The sequence below is a fragment of the Trachypithecus francoisi genome, unplaced genomic scaffold (genome assembly GCF_009764315.1).
Source record: "Trachypithecus francoisi isolate TF-2019V2 unplaced genomic scaffold, Tfra_2.0 Lachesis_group13, whole genome shotgun sequence".
In the NCBI taxonomy this organism is placed as follows: domain Eukaryota; kingdom Metazoa; phylum Chordata; class Mammalia; order Primates; family Cercopithecidae; genus Trachypithecus; species Trachypithecus francoisi.
This window is the reverse complement of record NW_022681458.1, coordinates 98,150,184-98,167,139: the sequence shown is the minus strand read 5'-3', so window position 1 is coordinate 98,167,139 and position 16,956 is coordinate 98,150,184. Positions and strand designations below refer to the sequence as shown.

Sequence of the window (16,956 nt, the reverse complement as noted above, 5' to 3'; positions counted from 1 at the left end):
AGGGAACTGTGTGTTTCATTTTGACCTATTCCTTTTGAAATATCCAAGTGAAAGTATCCAGTGTATATCCACAGATATACAACGGTGAAACTTTGTGTATGGTTAGTCATGGGGAATGAATAAGGCTGCCTAAGAAAAAGAGAGAAGGAGAAGAAAAAAGCGACACAACCTGTCCAGGAAAATGCAATGTTGAAATGATGAAGAAGAAGCAAATGTTGAAAAACAAAACCAATTGTCAAGGGGGTGGGAGGAAAAGAAGAAAGTATAATAGTATAAAACTGGAGGAAAGAGATGTTACAAGATGGAGGAAAATGAAAATAAAATGTATTACAGGCTCTGCTATCCTGAGGCAAAACCGATTTACCTTTTTTGTTTCTTTGAAGGCATTGTTAGAAGGACTTGCATATGCTAAAAAACAAACAAAACAAAACAAAAACTAAAATTAAAAAAACTAATGACATTATTCTAATGAGACAGATAAACAGAAATTGGTAGTGGAATCAAATGAGTAAGACTTGTTCAGTGATTATTAGGTAATTGTGTCACAAATTAACACCATGGATTTTTCCTTCAAAGCACTTAACATCAGTTGTAACTATAAATTTGCTTTCCTTTCTTCTTTCTCTCTTTCCCCCTTCCCCTCCCCATGTTTTCTTTCATGGCAGGAACCTTGTCTGGTTTCTACCACTGTGGCCCCAGCATATAGCATAGTGCCTGCAAAAGTATCCAGAAGCCTTTCAATAATTGTGGAGAACCACACAAATGAATCTCAAATATGCAATAAAAAGAGAGAAACTCTGGATTAGGAAAACACACACAACCACACACACACACAAAACCTTAGGTTTCATCCTGCTCCAGATCATTCAGTTTTAAAATATCTAGGGCCTCTCTTTCCTAATACATAAAAGCCTGTGTCTTGACCAGAAGTATTCCAAGATAACTTCTGGATCCAAAGTTCCATGAATCTATTTGCCTAACTATGCTAAAATGTTGGGGCAGATCTCTCTGAAAAAAGCTTCTTCTAAAAACATGTTGCCATCCAGATTGGCTTTATGCTGTGCCAGCGATATTTGAAGAAGGCCAACCCCTTAGGGACACTGTGTGATCTCATCCTTTAGCAGATCACCTATTGGCATTGCCCTGCCTTGCAGCCAGGAGCAGGTGAGCCTGACAATGTCCGACATCAGCTGTCTTGTTTCCTTTGCTTTTTGCCCCAGGCTTCTGTGCAGCTGCAGAATAAAAGGCTGGGCATATGCCCCATTGGAAGTGTTGGGAACCCATGTCTTCTAAGAACCTCTGACGAGTGGGAAGTTTGAACCATGATGAAATACTGCCCTCTAGACTGATCCCAGGAGGACAATTCTGGGGTGAATTCTCTACGGTTTCTCAGAGGATCTCCAATAGCACTGAGCCCCCATTTCCACAGTCATATTCAGTTCAATAATACTTTTCCTCTTTTCCTGTTTTGCTTTCTCCAGCGCCCATCGCTAGTTGCTTCCTGGAGGAATTTCCCTAAATAAAAATGCCTATCCACAAATCCTCCTTCTCCTGAGGCTGCTTTTTGGGAGAATTCAAGTTAAGGAAGATTTCTATTGGATCAATATATGTACATGGAGTTCACTTTACTCTTCATTCCCAGTGAAAATACTTCAGAAATTTTGAGTACAATTGAAATTTTTCTAAAGCAATGTTTTCCTCATTATTTTACATTTCGGTTTTAGAAATGCTTTATCTTTATTCTGTTATAAAACTTTAATTAAGACTTCCAACTCTTAGATACCACCTCAGATATCTTCTAGCTTTTATACCAAACAGATGATAATCTATAAATAAATATTTAAATGTACTAGACATTCAGTTATTAAAGGACTATTATGAAGACATAATCCTTTTGCTGGTAAAAGCAAAATTACTTACTGGCTAGTATATGTATTTTCATATATTTTACCTTGGATTTTATTTGTGTTATTTCAGGTTTGTATGGATTTTAATCCCTATTGCTGGTGCACTTCACTTGGGCTTGGAAACTTTTTTCCTATTTTCATAGTAATGATCCATAAGTACATTAAAGTGAATAGTATGTACACAGAGATATTTCTCTTTTTATTGGGAAAAAAAGAAAGTATTTTTCTTGCTGTTCCTGCAGCTCATTAATCACAATGTTATATATGCTATTAATTATGCTTAAATGTAGTTTGCTTGTATAATTTGTGAACCTGCAATAATTCAAGGCTTTCAAATTATTTGTCTTCCATGTTGACATTTTGATTACTAAAACATTCCTAAAGCTAGAAGAAGTACTAATAACCTAGGATTAAAACTATGAATCACCTTTTGATTAAACACTCAGCAATCTTGGTTGCTAAATCTTCACTCAGAGACTAACTCTAAGTCTCATTTGAACTTATAGATGTTAATTCCATATTGATTACCATAGCCTGGTAGGTGCAATGCATATTCACTCAGCTCATAGTTTTAACTTAAAATGGATATTGGTGCTTTGTGATGAGAACAGTGATCTCTAATCATGCAGCTTCAATAAATAAAGCTGAGGGAACAGTGGGCAGCATTAGTGACTGTAGAAATGGTCATTTGCTGAAAATCTGTTCTAAATGTTGAATGTAATATATCTCTTGAGTTCACATGTTCACTCAACTCCATCTCTACTGAAGTAACCTAGACTTCTGCTTATATAGTCTTGATAGTGGTAATAATATATGTGTAAATATAAAGATGTTATTTTGTAAAATCACACATCTCATCTAATTTGACTTGAGAAATTATCTTTTGATGTGTTTGGAACAGTTATAGATACTTCCATTTAGGGTCAGATAAATTGTGTTACTAGTGATCAAATTACAGTAACTAACAAATGGGGAATGCAGGAAACCAGGTGCTCTGATTCCTGACCCAGTGATATTCTAGATTTCCACTGTTCTCTGCTTTATGTTCTTACTACGCATTGTCTCCTCAACTAGTGCCTTCTGTACACAAACTCACCCTCTCTCTCACATTCTTCCCTCCTCCACCTTTTTCAATAAATAGTAAGATATGCACTGGGAACTAGAACAGCTGAATCTTTTGTATTTTTACTCAACCTGAATTTTGGATATAATCTTGCTGTGATAGTTAATTTTATTTGTCAGCTTGGTGAGGCTATAGGACCCAGTTATTTAAGCAAACATGGAGTGAGGCGTTGCCAGGTCATGGGTAACATCTATAATCAGTTGACTTTAAGTAAAGGAGACTACCATCCGTAACATGGTTGGGTCTCATCCAATCATGTGAAGGCCCTTAAGAGCAAAAACTGAAGTTTTCCAAAGAAGAAGACATTCTGCTTCAAGATGGTAACAGCAACTTGTGCCTGACTTTCCAGCCTGTCAGCCTGCCCTATGGCTTTCAGACTTGCTGGCCTGCCAGCCTCTATAATCCTGTGAGCCAATTCCTTAAAATAAAGCTCCTGATATAACATAGGGTATATATATCCTATTGGTTCTGTTTCCCTGGAGAACTCTGATGCGCTTGCCTTATGTTTTCTGAGAATATCAATATGATACAATTTGTACACCACTGACATTATTATGTTCCTTAAAGGATCTCTGTACATCTGCTCTTGCCCCTTTCTACTGTCCTTACTGCTTGCCAAAATTTCAATTTTCAATTGTAGTTTTTATTCTATAAATTCTCTTCATTTCCTGCATCCTGTCTTAGCAATATTTTCTCTCTTGAAAGTCTTTCCATTTTCTCTATTTTATCTCTAAATTAGTGAACATGATCTTAATGGATAGGACAAAAAAAAACCTGCCATCAACTGGCTCCCTTCAATCTTCCTATTAATTAAACTAAGTAGCAGTTTATACTCAAAATATCTTACATTAGCCACACACACACACACACACACACACATAAATGTACATACACACTGAGTTCTAAGGAATAGATCTTATTTTTTCAATTGTATAGTGCAACCTATTTATAGTTTCACAGCAGAAAGCTGAGGCACAAGGAATTACGTACCACAAACTCAATCACAAATACTGATGTTCATAATTAGGGTTTGAATAATTTGATACTTATGGCCTTTGCCTGCTAGTAATGAGGTAATGAGGCATTTTGGTTGCCTACTGGAATTCTCCTGGATATTCTGCATGGAACTGAAATTAAACCTGGTCAAAATTAACTCCCAACTTTTTTTCCCAATCTCTTTTTCTCTTTTATTGTATTCCCCATTTGGTTATTGGTAATATCACCCACCATTTTCAGTGACTCTTGATTCTACATTTTTCTTCATCATATGTCTCCAGTGGGACCCTAAATGCTGCTCATTCCTTTCCATTACTAAATGCACCATGATCTGTTCAGCTTCTATAACTTTTCACACTGATTCGTTCATTTAATAAATGTTTATTGAATGTGTAATTTATGTCAGGCACGGTTGTAGGTGCCCACAATACATTAGGGAATAAGGCAAGGAAGTGTACCTTTGTGGAATTTACATGTCAAAAGGATAAGACAGACAATTAGCAGTTAATATAATTAATAAATTAATTATGTATGATAGAAGATTTTTTTTTTTTCATTAAAGAAAACAGAACAGGGCAAACACCCTGTGAACTGGCTGACTCAATATGTATTTAATAAACATTTTAAAAGTGATGGATTGGCTGAAAGCATAGTGTGTTAAACTCTAGGTGTCTTGCGTTCAGTGTCTAGAAGAAACGAGTTATACTTAAATAAGGACTTAAGTTCATTTGTTTGCTTTGGGTGGGTGAGAGTTTTGTTTTGGTTTGTTTGTTTTCTCTTTGTTTGTCTTTGGTACAATAAATGATCAGTCTCAGAAGATGCTGAAAGTGTAAAATGCCAACTGAGTTGTCTAAATAAGTACAATATGTTGCTTTAAACGCCCCTCCCTCCCTCCCTCCTTCCTTCTGTCCTTCTGTCCTTCCAAATTAGCAAGACTATGTAATTCCTACTGTGATACAGGAACCATGCCTGGCACTGGAGTCCTACTGTGATACAGGAACTATGCCTGGCACTGGAGATACAAGGCTTATGAATAAAGAGCCACTGAACTTTAGACTTTCACAGTCAGGTAGGGAAGCATACATGTTAAGTGAATGGAAGTCATTAGAGCTCAGTGAGTAAGAGTCGGGGCCCTAGAACTATACTCTCAGGCTGAATTCTAAGTTACTCTGTTTCTGTGGGCCTCTTGCTACTTTTCTGCAAAAAAGAAATAATAATAGCACCTACATTCGATGGTTGTGTTAGGAATAAATTAGTTACAGTTTATCAACTGCATAGAAAATACCTGGCATACAATAATTATTTAATACATTTTTGCAATATTTTTATTATAAATATAATAAAATGAGGAATGTTCAGAGAGAGAAAAACATGCTTGGAGAATATGGAAGTTTATAAATGGTTGAACTAAAAGTTAAGGGGTGCTTTTATATTATCTTTAAAGGAAGAAGTGAAATCAGATTTCCAGAGTTGAGATGGAGATCAGGTTATTTATGGACTCAAAGATACAGTGAGTTTGGGAAGAGCCCTTGGTGATGAATAGAAGCAAGACATGTTGAAATTTCAAGATAAAACATATTAGAGAATAGAGATAAGGTCAAACTACCTGGGAAATATACATGGCAGGAAAACCAACTCTCTGTAAAGCCATAAAAACATAGTTGAGTTTGGGCCAGGTGTGGTGGCTCATGCCTGTAATCCCAGCGCTTTGGGAGGCTGAGGGAGGTGGATCATTTGAGGCCAGGAGTTCAGGATCAGGCTGGCCAACATGGCAAAACCCCATCTCTACTAAAAGTACAAAACATTAGCCAAGCATGGTGGTGCACACCTGTAGTCTCAGCTACTCAGGAGGCTGAGGCAGGAGAATTGCTTGAACCTAGGAGGTGGAGGTTGCAGTGAGCCGAGATTGAGCCACTTAACTGCAGCCTAGGTGACAGAGCAAGACTCTGTCCCCCAACCCCCACCCCCCCAAAAAAATCGAGTTTTCAGTTTAGTGGTTAAGCTAGAACTTTATTATTAGTGGGTTATTTATGGCAAATAGTTGTTGTTTGCATCTTAAATTGTAACTGTTAAGTTCAAAGTGCTAGTCATTATTTAGGACTTGAGAAACTTGAAACTTTGTAATTTAAAAATCACACCATCCTTAGCAGATTTTTATGTTTATTCTATGTCCTATATTTCCCTAAATATAAAATGAACTTGAGTACTATGAAATCATTTATATTCTCATCATTTTAATCTTATTTCTAGTTAATGTTTTAAACTACAGAATTTCATATGTTATGATTTTTGCTTGGCAGATTTTTTTTCAGGTTATACCTAAAGATGAGTTCATGAACACTTTTATCTGATGTATACATGTTAACACTAATTTCAATTAGATATTACATTGCTTATCATTGTTAATGTGTAATGGAAAGATAATATTTTTCCTAAAAATAAAAAGAATAGCAATTTATTTCCTGACATAAAGTAATCTTAATATATACTCATACACAAAATCCATGAAGGTGTGTATTTATCTTCAAGAAAAAAATGACTTAGTTACAGTTTATCAACTGCATAGAAAATACCTGGCATACAATACTTATTTAATACATTTTTGCAATATTTTTATTATAAATATAATACAATGAGGAATGTTCAGAGAGAGAAAAACAAGCTTGGAGAATATGGAAGTTTATATATGGCTGAACTAAAAGTTAAGGGGTGCTTTTATATTATCTTTAAAGGAAGAAATGAAATCAGATTTCCAGAGTTGAGATGGAGATCAGGTTATTTATGGACTCAAAGATACAGTGAGTTTGAGAAGAGCCCTTGGTGATGAATAGAAGCAAGAAAAAAGAGCAAACTTGCCGGGCACGGTGGCTCACGCCTGTAATCCCAGCACTTTGGGAGGCCGAGGCAGGCGGATCATGAGGTCAGGAGATCGAGACTATCTTGGGTAACACAATGAAACCCTGTCTCTACTAAACATACAAAAAATTAGCCTGGCGCGGTGGCGGGCGCCTGTAGTCCCAGCTACTCGGGAGACTGAGGCAGGAGAATGGCGTGAACCCGGGAGGCGGAGTCTGCGGTGAGCTGAGATTGCGCCACTGCACTCCAGCCTGGGCGACAGAGTGAGACTCCGTCTCAAAAAAAAGAAAAAGGGCAAACTTGCTAGGATTTTAAATCAATATTGCATGACATCTTTTTATCTACTGCCTGGAAGAAATAAAAACACATTAAACTTTTTATTAAAAGTAAGTTAGAGTAACTGAGAACATTTTTAATTGCATAATAAAGATTTGTGTCAGACATAAACAATGACTTTCCATGAGCTCTGCTCTGACATTGAACAAATTCAGAATGGCATTCGCTATCCAACAAGGTTTTTCCTTCTGAAAACACAGCCCACTAAGAATCTCCAAATTACTCTACCTCCTTGGTTTCTGTATAAAGCACCAGGTAAACTTGAGAAAAAGAAACTGACCAGCTAGGACTTGGTAAGGAAGCCTGAACAATGAGGAGGCTTAAGCAGAATTTTCCGAGAAGCATACAGCTGCCAAACCAGGCCTTCAGAACCTGCTCTTTTTTGGCCAGGATGGAGCAGCAGAGGAAGAGGATGTTCCTAGAGCAAGCAGCCCACATCCCCAAGCTCTACATAGTAGTGTATCAACATTCATTCACTCATTCATTCCGCTCATGCAACAAATCTTTGCATGCTAGGCATTGTTCTGGGTGCTAGAATACAATGGTGTCCCTACCCTCAGTCTAGCTCAGAAGACAGATAAAAGAGCTAATAAATATGTGATAAGTCAGGTGGCATTGTATCCTGTGGAAAAATCTAAAATAGGGGGAGAAAAGGGAACATTGGGGTGGGTTTAGACTTGCCAGATAAAATACAGAATACCCAGTTAAATTTGAATTCCAAATAAATCCAAGTAACTTTTTAGTGTAAGTGTGTCCAAAGCATTATTTGGAGCATTCTTATATAAAAAAAATGGCATATTTGTTGTTCATCTGAAATTCAAATATAACTGGGCACCCTTCCTGCCACCCAGGCCCCTACATCTGTCAATCTTATTTGGGTTAGAAGAGGGAGAAGGATTTTTATCTTTATATTGAGTAGTCATTGAGGTCTTCTGATGATATGATCAAAGAGCCATGCAAATGTTTGGAGGAAGAATATTCAGTAGAGGGAAAAGCACGCAAGTGAAAAGACCCTGAAGCCTTGCAAGTTACAATTACAATTAAAGTTGTATTCACAGTTGTGTTCCCAAACAAAGCATGCATAACGTCCAATTGTCAAACATCTTGTGTGGAGTCTAGATGTGGCTAGAGAATTGATTATTAGACCCACCAAGTTACCCAGAAATCCCCTTCTGATTCTGCAGAGTGTCTGTTCTTTAGCAAGAGGAACCACTGATGCTTGCAATTCACTTCTGAGTGACTACTCAAGAGAAACTACTCAATGGAGTAGTTCTCAATGGAGTCCAAGCAATAGGACTGTGCACACTGTAAAAATACCACCTGTGTTGAGCCTGAAGACCTTTAGTGTCTGGGTTTTATTTTTTTTAAATAGTCTGATGCTGAGTTGCTTATCTGTTTCTTTCCAAATGCCCAGAACCTCACAAGTTAGTCGGCAAAATTGGATGGAAAATTTGGCCAGAATTCTAGAACATCCACTCCTGGTGTTTGCCAAAAATATCAAAAGAGTAGTCTTTCTTGTGGTACTTAGGATCTTTTGACTACAGGTCCAGTTAAATACCAGGCACTTTCTTTTTTCTTTTTGGGTGGGAGAGTATGAAAGGGTATGAGAAAATGAAATACCTAAGGTAGGGTCTGAGAAGAAAATATATCTCAGCATTTACAATTTTTCATATTTTTAGATCCTTGATTGAAAGTAATATAAACTAATGAGTCTGAATGTTTTTCTTTTGAAGTAAAAAGAGCTGCATAGAAAAGAAAGTGGTGCCTATCTCTGTGCCAAGACCAAAGAGTAATTTTGTGTCCTGGCCATTCAAGTTGTGGGTTGCTTTTCCACAACTATGCCTCCACTGCTATTACTTAGTCTGCTCAGAGCTCTATGCTGACTGGTGCCCACATAATCTAATAATGAGCCAGATGCTCCTGCCATGTATGTACTCTTAGATGGTGACTTTGGAGGAGATTTAACTATTTCATGATCCTAGGAGGCAATGGCATGAAAAAGACTGGACAGTTACTTAACATCCTGAAATTAATTCAGCTTGCAGACTACTCTATGTGCAAAAAGGAACTGAGTTAACAGTAACAGAAAACCAAGAAAGAGTAGTGGCTTAGAAATATTTCCTTTTTTAAATGTTTTGGGGTACTGAAAATTGTATTAAAATTATCAGGGATTTATAGGAGACTGTTAATTAAATAAAGACAACACAGTTTGTCAGAGATAAGATATCTCCATGTTGTGTGGGGTTATAATGTATTCAGAGTTCAGTATCTAGTAGGAAATGTCACTTGGCTAGATGATGGCCCTAGGAATAAGGTTCTGCCTTTTGATTTTGAAGAATCTAAAAGGCATCTAAAATAATACATAACTAGACAATTCCTCTTTAACCAGACATCTGTGGACACCTCAGGAATAATAAGTATTCCAGAAATATAGAGAATGAATTATGCTTAAGAATTTTGCTCCAGATATGTCTTCTTAGGGTATCAACGTTGGTTGAGCTGATTTAACCATCACTCTTTGTGGAATCCAACTCATAATTATAGAAGAGAGAGTAGAAAGCTTCATTGTGAAAGATGGCAGATCCTTAGTTTGACAATTTACTTCTTTGCTTATTTAAAATAGAGTTTTATAATTTTAACAAATATATGGAAATATTAGTGAGTATCCTAAAATATATAGAATAAAATAAAAATGTATTCCTATTAACTATAGGTGACATTACTGATGTTTAAGTTTTTTCTATATTTTTAAAAAAACTGTACCTATATATTAATTGGCACTTCATTTTCCTATAAAATTGCATAATCCTCTACATATAGTTTTCCTTTCTGCTCTTTTGCACTTAACATTATACTTTGCATGGATTTCATGCTATTAAACATTCTTAAAAACATGTTTTTCAGAGGTTACACATTATTCTGTTATATGATAATCCATAATTTATTAAATCATTTTATATGTTGGGTAGTAATGATGACTCCAAATTTCTACTATTATAAATGATTATTCAGCAAACAACATTATACATAAAATTTTACATACATTTCTTGTAATTTATTTTAGAAGTTTTTTTTTTCCGATGTAATTCTCAGATCAAAATATATAGTCAAATTTAAGATTTGTGCTACATATTGACAAATTGCTGTCCAGGAACATTTGTTCATTGCAAGATTTTATAGCAAGTATTAGTGTGTGTGCATTTTAAGCCTTTTTTCTAGTCTGTTTTCTTTGTTTTTTTCTTGTTGGGACTTTGATATTTTATAAGATTTGTATTTGTGTTCCAGTGATTAGCTTTAAAATTATATCTCGTTGTAAGACCCTTAGTCCCCTGTTCTTTTAGATGACATAGCAGTTACATATTTATTATATGCATTACTATGGATGCTCTGTTGTCCACTGATTCCTAAAAAGCGATCCTAAAACTTAGTGGCATAAAACAACATTTTGTTATATCTCACATAATTTAGGGAGTACGAATTCAGGTAGGGCTCAGCTGGGCAATTCTTCTGCTCCACATTTCGTTAATTGGTATCACTTGTTGGTATTCAGCTGCTAGCTTGGCTGGTCCAAACATTTCAAAATAGTTTAATTTATATGTTGGTGGCTTGGTGGAGATGGGCCAAGAAGTTAAGCTCAGCTGGGACCCTCTTCCTTCCCTGTGGTCTCAGGGCCTTTCCAGGTGGTATCTTCAGTAGGATATTCAGACTTACCATATGGCAGCTCATGGCTCAAATAGGGGTATTACAAGGAGACTGGGTGAGCTCTGAGGGGCTTCTTATGACCTAGCCTCCGCCTCAGAAGTAGTTGAATTTACTTGCATTTGATTCAGTAAGGAAGCCAGTAGGGTCAGCCTTGACTTAAGTGGAGGGGAATTATACTTGAAAGAGAAGGCTAGAAAATAATTTGTGGCTATCTTTAATCTACACTTTCCATCTTCTGGCCATGAATTGTTTACTTTCTCTAACATATAAAATACTTTCATTTCCTCCCAAGGTCTGCAAAAGTTTCATTCTCTTATGGCATCAGCTAGCAGTCCAGAATTTTGTCAACTAAATGAGGTCCATGTACTCTATGCACTCTTGCTTTTCCCTGCCACAATGTGCAGGGGTGGGATAGAGATAGAGTCATTACAACAAATAATTCAGTTGACTAAGGTTCACAGCAATTTCTGAAATCCAGCATGGTTTAGGGGCTTGTTTGGCTCCCTAAAAATGATTCTCCATGAGTCTTGGCTATACCCTCTGGTTTCCTGATTCTTCCCTTTGAGTTATCCTTTCTTTTCCAATAGAAAGTACCAATATTTGCCTCTACATATTAATAGCTTTCTCAACCAGCTGTGTATCTGTAGAAGTTTTAAGGTTCAAAGCCGTCTTATTTTGTACAATTTCTGTCCATTTTAGTCCAACCCAATGTAATTACAAAGTTTTTATTTCTTTTCTTTCTTTTTTTTTTTTTTTTTTTTATGTTTTTGAAACAGGGTCTTGCCATATTGCCCAGACTGGTCTTGAACTTGTGGCCTCAAGCAATTCTCCCACCTCAGCTTCCTGAGTAGCCAGGATTACAGGCATGAGCACCTGTTCCTGACTCAGTTTTTGGTTTCTTATTTATCAATTAGTACTATACTTCATTAGAGAAAAGCCATGCCTACAAATCTCTTTAAGATTAACTCTTTATCTTAGGCTCCCTATGAGATGGCTGAGTGAAAACACCCTAAAAACTCTTAGAGACTTGACTGTCTGCTGATGAACGTTTTCTTAGTATGAACCCCTCCTGTAGCCCATGCTTCCCTCAGAACCTAATCCACTCCATCAGTGCTTTTACATTCATTCCCATGCTCTGTAGTGTCTTCATGGCCACTATCACCAAAGAATACAGAGTTCCTATATAGAAGGTGTACAGTTTTTTCTGGCATTTGCTAGGATTTCCTGCCACCAGTTATACCCCCCAATACATCACCCCATTTTTCATAGTCTACTGCTGCTTCTGTTGCCTCTTTCCACAGGGATTTCTGAAAGGCTTTGTTAGCCTCAGCTGCTTTAATCAACACTTACACAATTTGAAATTTGTCTTGCAATTTCACTGGAAATGGAGTTCATGAATTTTGCTGTTGCTGTTTTCCTTACTGCTTAGAGTCCAAGAGAGGAGAGAAGAATCAGATATAACCTGCTACCATCTTACTACCAGAATTAAAATGAAATTATTTTAATATTCTTATGTTTTTTAAAAATGATACCTCTTAGGGGTGTGTGTCAGAATGATAAGGGGTAAAAAAGAACATTTTGAAACAGCCAATTTGATATTACCTTAATTTGTATGAACACAATTTATTGAGGCCACTTGGGTATCACAATTTTTATTAACAAGTAATATGTCAAATGAGACACCCCATCGTTCATTTCAGTAATGAGTTCAGATGGGGGTGAGAGTTAGAGATAAGATGAGAAAGTATATTGCATATATTAATGAGTGAATTGGAAAGGAGGAAAAGAGATTGGCTAAGAGGAGGAGAACAACGTCTAACAGCTAGTTTATAAGAAGTGTCCAAATAAACTGAAGTCAAAGTGACTAAATGGAGAAGGCTGTCTGAATGGACTTCTCAATGAATATGACATTAATCTCGGAGGAAAAGTCCACAGTGTATTTACATTGAAAGAAGCATGCATGTATTATAAAATCCAACATAAAAGTTAAACAAAGTTTTAAGTCAAAATAAAAGATTCTATCTGGAATTCTCTTCAACCTGATCACCTATCTGGCTCTCATCGTTCAATTCTCAGGTTAAATGTCACCTGTTGAGGAAGGACTCTGAATTCCCAACCTGAAGTACCCCCTGAGTCTCTCCATCTCATTAGTCCATTTTATTCATAATAGCAACTTTCACTCCGTTTTCAGTTTATTTACTTTTCATTTTTATGATTCTTTGTTCCACTCATCCCAATCAATTATCAGCTCTATTACAATGATATCTTCCAGATCTTTTCAACGCTATTTTCTCTACATCTGGACAGATCCTGGTGCCTAGTAGGACCACAATAACATTTTGTTTGTGAATAATAGTGATGTCATGGAAATTTCAGCCTGTCAGCAGCGTGCCACAGGGGTTTCCACTTGCAGCGATCTAGTCCTTCTTTTCTGCTCTTAGGCACACTTAGATGCAGGTGGGAGTTTGCTCCAACAAATTGGTTATTTATAGTATATAAGAAACTAAAGACTGTATAATTTTTCTGTTGCGTTGGATCATTTCATCAGCACTCATGAATTTTGAGTTTGTAAGTTATGTATTTTGTTTCCGGTGTGGTCTAGTCATAGAGATAGTTTTATCTCCTACTTTCCAAATGTTGTTTGTTTTTTATAAATGGTTTCACTGGCTGTTTAGTTAGCCAGGGCCTTCCTAACATTATTATGCAATGATGATGATGATGAGAATTCTTCCCTTGTTCCTAAATTTAATGAGAATATCTGTAGTAATTTCACAATAAGGTGAGGCTGATAAATGATTTAAGAACTCTTCTATATCATGGTTAATGAGTAATGGGATTTCATTTTATCCAATCAGATGTCTTCATAACAGTGCTGGTATTTGGTGATTTCACAACTATGTAACTGAGATAAATGCATAATTTCCTTATTTTCTTGTTTTCCTTATCAAATTTTGATACCACATATTTAATTTTTAAAATTAAAAAACTAGCCAGGCGGGTTGTTGAAGCCTGTAATCCCAGCACTTTGAGGCTAAGTTGGGCAGATGGGTTGAGTCCAGGAGTCTGAGGCCAGCCTGGGAAACATGGCGAAACTCCATCTTTACCAAAAACACAAAAATTAGCTGGGCTTGGGGGCACATACCCACAGCCCCAGCTACTTGGGAGGCTAAGGTGAGATAATCGATTGAGCTCAGGAGGTTGAGGCTGCAGTGTGCCATGATTGCACCACTGCACTCCAGCCTGGGCAACAAAGAACCACCCTGTCTCAAAGAATAAATAAGTAAAATTTTAATTTAATTTAATTTAAAAACTACTGTTTATTATTTTCAGATCCTAGAATAAGTAATATAAGGCTGGAAATTTTGTTCTTTGAAAACTTGAAAACAAAACTCATTAGTTAAAATACCATTTTGGCTTTAGAGCCATGTTTGGAGATAATTTTTTTGTAACATATCCAATTAATTCAATATTTACTTGTATATATGGATTGCCTAAACTTGGTACAATTGATAAATGTATATTTTATCAGGAAATTGCCCAATTCATCCAACTTAGCAAACTAATTAGAATTAGGCATTTTAACCTTCTGTGGCCATCTTTATCAAATGTTTTTGTTAAAAATTGTGTAGTTGTTAGGAGCACAGGTTTTGGAGTAAAGGTGAGAGGATTACTCTTGAAATTCCATCACTGATACATAAGAAGCCTTGCTATAATAGCAAGTGAAACCCCCAACTTCAGTGACCACATTTATAAAAAGAACAGAAATAAACACTTTAGAGTTTTGTTTTAAGGATTAACTGAAGTAATAGGCAAAGCTTAAGTATAGTGTCTGCTACAGAAAAAGTACACAATACATCACAGGTATTTATCATTATAATTTCCATAATTGTTTCTCTCTGGATTTTATTTGCAGGAAATTCTTCTCTTCTTTTATAATTCTTGAACTTACTTAATATTTCTATTATCTTTTTCTTTTATAATAAATCATTTTCTGCTTTTATCTTCACTATTATCTTTCTTCTATTTCCCTTAAGTGTGTTTTCTTTTTCTAACTTCTTGAATTGAACTCTTGGTTTATTTTCAATTTTTTTCTTATTTAATTGTAAAAATATTACAAGGCTGTGATTTTGTCTCTTCATACTACCTTGGCTACATCTCATGAAAGTTAAAATGTAATATACTAATTTTCATTATTTTCTAAATTATCTTTAACTGTTAACTTTTATCTCTTTTTGGTCTGAACAAAGTTATTTAGAAAAATTATAGCAACTTTTCTAATGGTTAGAGTTTTTGCTTGTTTTGTTTCTTTAGCCTTTTATTATTATTTCTTATATTATTTTATGTTAGTCAGATAGCGTACCCTACATAATTTCTGCTTTGCGATATACTAAAATATTTTCTGAAACTGTACATGCCTATTTTTTTCTGCATGTTTTATAAATATGATATATTCTATATTCTTTGTAGAGTTTATAGTGAAAGTATATTTTTTAAATTTAAGTTTATTTTATTTATTTATTTATTTATTTATTTTTTGAGACAGGGTCTTCCTCTGTCACCCAGGCTGGAGTGTGCAGCAGCATGATCGTGGCTCACAGCAGCTTCAACCTCTCAGGATTAGGTAATCCACTTATGTTGGCCTCCCAAGTTGCTGGGACTACAGATGTGCATTACCGTGCTCAACTAATTGTTTGCATTTTTTGTAGATATAGGATTTTGCCATGTTGTTTGGCTGCTCTCAAACTCCTGGGTGCAAGCAATCCATTTACCTTGGTCTCCCAAAGTGCTGAGATTATAGGCATGAGCCACTGCACCCAGTTGAAAGTATATTTGTTAATTTAACTATATTAGTTAATTTTCAAATGGTCTCTATTTTTCTCTTGATCTACTCGAGGCATCAATGACAGAGATCAGTGTTAGTCCTCTGCAGAAACTGTTTCTGTACATTTTTAACATTATGTATTTGATTCCATTTTGTTAGCCTATAAAGATTTGTGGTGACCTTTTCACTACTTTATTTGAAAGTATACTTTTTCTGTGTAAATGGCTTTTTGTAATTAGATTGCTTTTCCTGCAATATGCTTTTGGTTTAAATTAATATTTTCATCTCTACAATTGAACATATGGACAACTTTTTCTGGGTAAAAATAAAAGATATCTGAAGAGACTGGAAAGATCAAAGTCCATCACGATATATTTAGTGCAGGGTAACTGCCCTTGTTCTCTTCTGAAGGGAACATCTTTGCCTAAAGAATTTTCTCCTGACATGCAGGTGATAACATGCAACATTAGCATGAAAAGTTGTGAGAAGGAGGGATTTGCTCTTGACTAGTTAAGAAAGAGGCTTAACATTCACAAATTTCTTATGAGATTAGACTTTAATACCTAATAATCACCTTTGTCAATGAAGATATATTTGGCACTGTGGGAAATAATTGCAACTTATGGAAATGTTTTGAACCAAGGAAAGAAAAATAAAAAAGATTGCTAATCAGAGAATGGTAATATGAAGTCGACTCACTGTGCTGGAGGGAAGAGGGATCTTGACCTGCTCATCCTCTGGTGTTTCTCTCTCAGACAAGACTTTGTTTGACTCCCTAAAGTCATACTTCATCATCACCATTCAAATTCTTTTTACATAATACTTTAAAAGAGAGATTGCAGTTCATCCCACTAAACTGTGATGAAAAGATACCTTTTCACAACTATCATTTTTAGATATCTAACTACATTTACGAATCCTTGCTTAATGCTGTTTTGTTTGTTCCTATCTTCTTTTTCCAGTCACAGATGGTAGAGGACAGGACTCTCTTGAGTTTAGTTTGCTATGTAGTAGGCTTAGCACAGAAACATGCTGTAAAGTCTATCATGACATGTTGCTATCTCCTTTTACAAATATTATCCTTCCATAACTTTTCTCACTTTTCCCCCCAAAATGAGCAGAATAATTGATGGTAGTCCAAGTGTTAGGTAGAAAGGTAACATATAAAGGACAGAGAAGTTTTCACTTTTCTTTTAAATCTTCAATCCTGGGCC

The 16,956-nt window shown here is 35.8% G+C and overlaps 1 long non-coding RNA gene across 1 annotated transcript in view; it reads left to right on the top strand.

Annotated features, from left to right (window-relative positions):
• The window catches only part of LOC117095037, a 45,602-nt gene that overhangs the window by 19,674 nt on the left and 8,972 nt on the right, over positions 1–16,956 (top strand). The window contains exon 2 of the long non-coding RNA XR_004441781.1: positions 15,464–15,541. This is a non-coding gene — a long non-coding RNA (uncharacterized LOC117095037). The remainder of the gene's footprint in view (positions 1–15,463; positions 15,542–16,956) is intronic.